The 6,000-nt window shown below is 41.4% G+C and overlaps 1 protein-coding gene across 2 annotated transcripts in view; it reads left to right on the top strand.

Annotated features, from left to right (window-relative positions):
- Positions 1-1,689: 1,689 nt before the first annotated feature.
- RNF13 (ring finger protein 13) overlaps positions 1,690-6,000 on the top strand; it is a gene marked incomplete at its 3' end in the record, with an annotated part of 47,850 nt that continues 43,539 nt past the window's right edge. For both annotated transcript variants that reach the window (XM_081329840.1, XM_081329839.1), the window contains exon 1: positions 1,690-1,781. The remainder of the gene's footprint in view (positions 1,782-6,000) is intronic.

Here is a 6,000-nt window from a genome sequence, read left to right as displayed (position 1 = left end):
TATTGTGCAATTTGTAATGGCTTTAGCACGTGTGCATTTTGATAGTGTTGTTGTTTTAATAATCTGAATGATATATTTGCATTAAAAGCATGTCACAGAACTGAATTAAATACTGTATACAAACAATTGCACAGACGACATTAAATGTTTGAGAACTCCTAATTCAATAAAAATAATTCACAAAATAATGACTGTCTCTGTTGAATACTAATATTGCAGTATATTGATCTTTCCCCCCCCTTAAGGTATATTTTAATCACTAAATGAATTTTATTATCTCCAATGCCCTGACCATCTGATGCTCATCAAACTTGTAGTACTTCAATCCCCAGTTTGTGACAAAATGAAGGAATTGTTTAATGGAAGGTATATCATTCTTTCACATATAAAAGCATGACCCTATAATCTTTGATATCCTGGGAGGGGGGTTCTTAAAAATGAAGATGAAAATAATAATCCCTATTTGTTCAAGGCATACTGTTAAAATTCTTAAGTTGTTTACCGTATTAATACAGAACATTATATGACACAATTATAGTATATTATTTGGGAGTGTGTGATGCCATATGCAGAATCCTTGCTATGATTTAGTGCCGTGGTGGTGAACCTATGGCACGCGTGCCACAGGTGGCACGTAGAGCCCTCTCTGTGGGCACGCGCACCATCGCCCAAGTCCTAGGCTTTCAGCTAGGTTTTATAAAACCTTTTCGCTTTAGGCCTCCACTGTGTTGTGCAAAAAAGAGGTTCAATCAATCAATCAATTTCAACTTCTTGCAGGGGGGAAAAAAGATCTCGCAAAGTTGGAATTGATTGATTGAATTTTTTAGTCCCACCCAGTCTACTGTTACCACCGAAGCCATGCCCATCCAATGGGCCATGCCCACCCGGCACCCGATGATACATAAGTGGGTTTTGGGTTGCAGTTTAGGCACTTGGTCTCTAAAAGGTTCGCCATCACTGATTTAGTGCAATACGAACTAAGTCATTTCACAATCTATGGATAATTTTTAATGTTTTAATACAGCTAATTATTATTTAATAAATATGACTCATCACTTAATGATATATGTCATTATTTAATAAAACCAAGTATGTCTTAGCCTGATAATATTGTCCAAAACCAGCCTCTATGGTTTGTTTATATATTAAGGGAACCCTGAACTCAATGAAACGTGATTCAATCATAGATGTGCATGCTGTTTAAGTACAGCCAGCACACTCACTAATCTTGCTTGTCAACTTCAGTTTATAGTTTTAATATGTTGCATGAATTCTACCAATTATATTTTACTCCGTAAGTTAGGATTAAACTACACTTAGCCCAATGTCTAAGTGCCACCATTGCCGTCAATAGAAAAAAAAATCACGTTCATTATCATTGTAGTCCAGAATTAAATTCTGACACAGAGGAAACAACAAATTCCAAGTCACCCGCAATTAACCTTAATCGCCTACCCACCTTCCACACATCTGCATCTTCCTTGTCTCCTTAACCTTCAGGAGGTGGCTGCTTCACTCAAGCCCCACCCCTCCCCAGTAGTCGTCACGTGCGACCAGCCGTGCGCAAACACCGTCCAGTTTGTGAGTGACAGGCTGAGAAAGCCAATCCACGCCATCCGCTTGATCCTCTGTGCCTATACGCGAGCCGGCACGCAAACGGGGGTGGGATTTCTGCAGCTCTCGGCTGGATCGCTGACGGACGGAGGGTGGGCTCGATTATGGCTTCTGGCTGAGCCGCCCTGCGGTCCTTCGTCTGGTCTGGGACTCTCTCTCCCTTTTCGGTAAGGGTTTTTCCTTCCCACCCAGGGCTTTGGGGTCACGGTCAGAAAGCCTAGGCTTCTTTCCGGAGTTGAGCTCTGATTGAGCGTACGTGTTATTCTTTGAGCCCCGGTCGTGGGGAGAGGCGGGGAATCTTATTGCTTTCCAGGGCGTGATTTTGTTGCCTCTTCTCCCCCCCTCCCCCCCCTTCCCCGTTGATTCTTCTCTTCTCTTGTGGGTCTTTGCAAGCGCAGGAGATTGTTGCACGTTCAGGTTGTGCACGGTTAAAAAAGAACCGGGGCGGTGCGGCGGGGGGGGGCAGGGCTGTTTTCTCCCAACTCTTTCCATCCCCCCCACGCTCAATAAAGTAACTTTCGTTTGACTTTGGCTGCCTGTTTTCGCCTTTCCGTCTTCGTTTTGTGGTTTAGGCGGGTCGTCGTGCTGACCGCGTAACCCTGCGTGGATAGGGTTCCCGCGAGCTTTGTCGCAAAATTCTTTCCGCAGTGCCTTGGCTGAAAATCGCCCCGATTTGGGGGCTTGCTGAAGTTTCATCACGCGCGACTGGGGGCGGGAGGTTCTCGCTTATTTTTCCCAATAAGCAGAAGCCGAACACAGTTGCACGCAGTGTGATCCTGGCGTCTTTTGTGATGCAGTGTATGTTTGTGATGACACGACCCTTTTTTTAGGGCCCTCTATTGATTGGGCTTAGCGGGCGCGGGAGAGTTTTATGCGTGCTCTTCAGCAGCGCGTTGAAGATGGTAGAAAATCCTTCTCTTTTGTTAGTTGTGGCAGCGGATTTGGGTTGCCTCGAACTCTTCTCCAACTTTAATAACGTTGAATCGAAAACGAGGGGGGGGAAAAGTCAATACAGTTTGGATATCGTCATGCAGCTGTTTAGTTATTTGCCTCTTAAGTTTCTTGTAGGTTTATTACATAGAGGGAGTGGCTTTTGAAGACAGTCACACTTCTTTCTCTGTGTGCTTATACCAAACAAGGGATTGAGTAGTTACAGAAATATAAACTGCTGTACAAAAGTTTGAAGTTAATATCTTGAGAAATCTCAGTTCTATCACAGGAGCAAGCTATAATGCAGTTTTCCCTAACTTGGTGTCTCCAGAGGCTAAAGACTTTTTTGGACCAAGGGATAAAAGGATTGGCGGAAACGCTGCCAAATCTTAAGGCATACTCCTGATGTGATTGTATTGAAAGTCATTTTCTGTCTTCTGTCTCCCTCTATGTTATAATTTAAACCCATAGATTATTAATAAATAGTCTGGGGTCAAAAAGTGAGTGGTTCCCTTCTCTCATGTGCTTGCTTAAAAAGAAATTTAAATTGTTTCTATATTGTAGTATAATGTCTTAAATATAGCACTTAATAAGAAAAAACTTCTTTCTTTTCTGCCTTTCTGCCTTTCTATCAGGGCCTAGTTTAGAAATTTGGTAACGCCTGGCCTTCAATACATGCCTGTATTACACATTTTTAAACAAAATTCATAACTATATTGGGATAATTTTTCAGTTTTTATCACCGCTGAAATGGAGTGGATTTTACAACTGAAGCTATAAGTGCTGGAAATATTGAATTTGAATGCAGTGACTACATAATTCAAAAAAACATGGTACTTTCTGTGTGTAACAACTTCCACTGGAGTTCGATAGGGGCCCATATCCCTTTAAGAAATGCTTCAGAAGTCTACTTCTCTTTGCACACAATCATTGTGATATACTATCTGCTTAGATATGTTAAAACAATTATTTGTGCTTGTGATAATTGAAGTTTTGAACACTCTAATGTCTCTCCTTCCCCTGCTTAACAGGACGTTGTTAACTCACCTGTAGATTCAGTAAGCATATATTTGGTATATGCATGTATATGACAATAGTAGCAATTTAATTGTCATAAAATGTAGAAACCTCATTGTTGGATCTTACTACGTAGAAGGTACATTGCAAATGTTCTCCTTGCATTTAGATGTGCGTGATACATTTGTGTACCATGGAAGCTAAGTATATAATTACCATTATGCATATACTCACAAAAACATATATGACACGGAGAAACATCATAGTCTAGTTTGAATGTATACACATACATGGCGGGGGGGAAAAGAATCCTGCAAATTTACAGGATGGATGGTATAAGGAACAAAGCTGTTACAGAATCTAGTAGTTCTGCTATAAATACTTTGTAACTCCTCCCAGAGGGGAGCAACAGAAACAGACCATGAACATTAGGAACTGGTCTATTCAATCAGAATAATGCTGGAAGGAAGGTCTTTTAGTCCAGCCCCCTGCCCAAGCAGGAGACCATATACAATTTGAGACAAATTGCAACTGTTCTTCATATGTTTTGGGCTTTAGGCCTAGTTGCTCTTCTCTGCATTTTTTCCAAAGTCTCAGCATCTTTTTTGTAATATTGTGACCAAAACTGGATGCAGTATTCCAGGTGTGGCCTTACTAAGATTTTATAAAGTGGTACTAATACTTCATTTAATTTTGATTCTATGCCTCTTTTTATACAACCAAGGAGTATATTAGCTTTTTGGGTTGCTGTGGCAAGCTGCTAGTTCACATTTAAGTGATCATCCACTAGCACTGTCAGGTCCCTCTCACAGTTACTCTTTTTGAACCAGGTTTTTTTCTAATCTGTGGTTTTATATTCAAATTATTTTTGATCTACTCTAGATTAAAAAGGAGTTCTAGCACATGCCCACATTTGTGATTTGGGGCTGAAATTATCTGAGACAAGCCCATAGTTGTTATGCAGGCTCTGAAATCTCTAGTTGACCCAGGCATAGAAGTTCTAGTCTCCCAAAACCAAATTTCAGTTTTTCCAATAGCAGCAGCAAGATAACTCAAGGATCTCATCCAGGGCTGTTGAGTAGCAGGGCAGTTACCATACTAGAAACAATCTCAGCTTCTATCTCTGTCCCATTTTCCGGGAACAGGTAGTCTTCAGTTTACAATAATAATTGGGAGTGGATTTCTGTCACTAAGCAATGCGGTTATGTAAAGATTGACATAATATGACCACATTGCTTCCCATTGCTGTTATTAAGTGTGTCATTAAGCAAGTCCCAGAAAGCTCATAAGCAGGCTGGCCATCAAGTTATGCAGCGTGAATGCAGCAGGGTCAGGAGTGGCTGCTGCCATGCAGGGCAGGGTGCAAGTGTAAAATATACACCTGGAGAAGCTGTGGGAAGGTGTTTTGGCAATATGAGCTTTTCCAGAAAGGGCCCAGATTGAGAGACTATGAGTTGCCAAGATGGATTGAGGGGGAGGAGGAGAACAGGTTCAGGTAGCCGCACCCTAGATTCTTTCAGGATATATGTAGTATTAGAAAGTTACAGCTTTAAATTGGCAAGATTCTGTCCATTAGGTGTAAGCAAATAAAAGATTAGATTCAGTCAGGATTTTGCTGCGTTGTCCTTGGGCTTGAGCCTGAAATCAATCTTGCCGAACATTTATTTCTTAGTAAGAACCAGGAAAATTTTCAAGCATGATTACAGATCCAAAAGTGTGCCAATAACTCCACAGCGGCTAGCAGCATTCTTACTCCAGCACTGTCAGTAGGTGGACGTGCAGTCAATAATTTACAAGCTGCTGTAGTGCAGTTGTTGCAACAAGTTATCCAGCAGTCGCAGTGGAGCCAGTGCTGGTGCACTCTATGGAAGCTTACCAGAGAAATACAGAGGAGATGTAGACCAACTAAATCCTTCTGGTTCAGTGTAAAATGTTCTCACAGCAGAGCAGCAGAATTTTGAATAGATCACATTAGTGTGACCTTTTTATTGAATTTGCTGAAGGGGTTGGCTGTGAAATGGGCCATTCCAATGATAGAAGGCAATGACCTGATATTGGATAACTCCCAGAATTTTTGTCAGGAGATTTAGAAACACTTTCAGCATTCCCATTCAGAAATCACAGTCAGTTGGGAGATTTGGAAACTCAAACAGAACAACAGGAAAGTAAGCTTGTTCGTTTCAGATTTTAAATAGTTAGCCCTGGATGGTGGATGGAATGAAATGGCACTTGTCATCCAATTTGGACTCGGATTGAGTGATGACACTTGAGGTGAATTGGTATGACAAGGGTCTCTTGCCTCATTAGATAAACCAGCATTGTTTGATGAATTGATACTTGTTTGGAAAAACTGAAGCAGAGCAAGGGCTCCAGAGGCAGAGGTGCCTACAGGTTGTCAGTCTAAGGTTTCTAACGGTCGCATTTCTGGACATGGATGGG

Source organism: Vipera berus, assembly GCF_964194415.1.
Source record: "Vipera berus genome assembly, chromosome: 5".
NCBI lineage: Eukaryota > Metazoa > Chordata > Lepidosauria > Squamata > Viperidae > Vipera > Vipera berus.
Note: the sequence above shows the minus strand (reverse complement) of the source record. Positions and strands in the feature narration are given on the sequence as shown.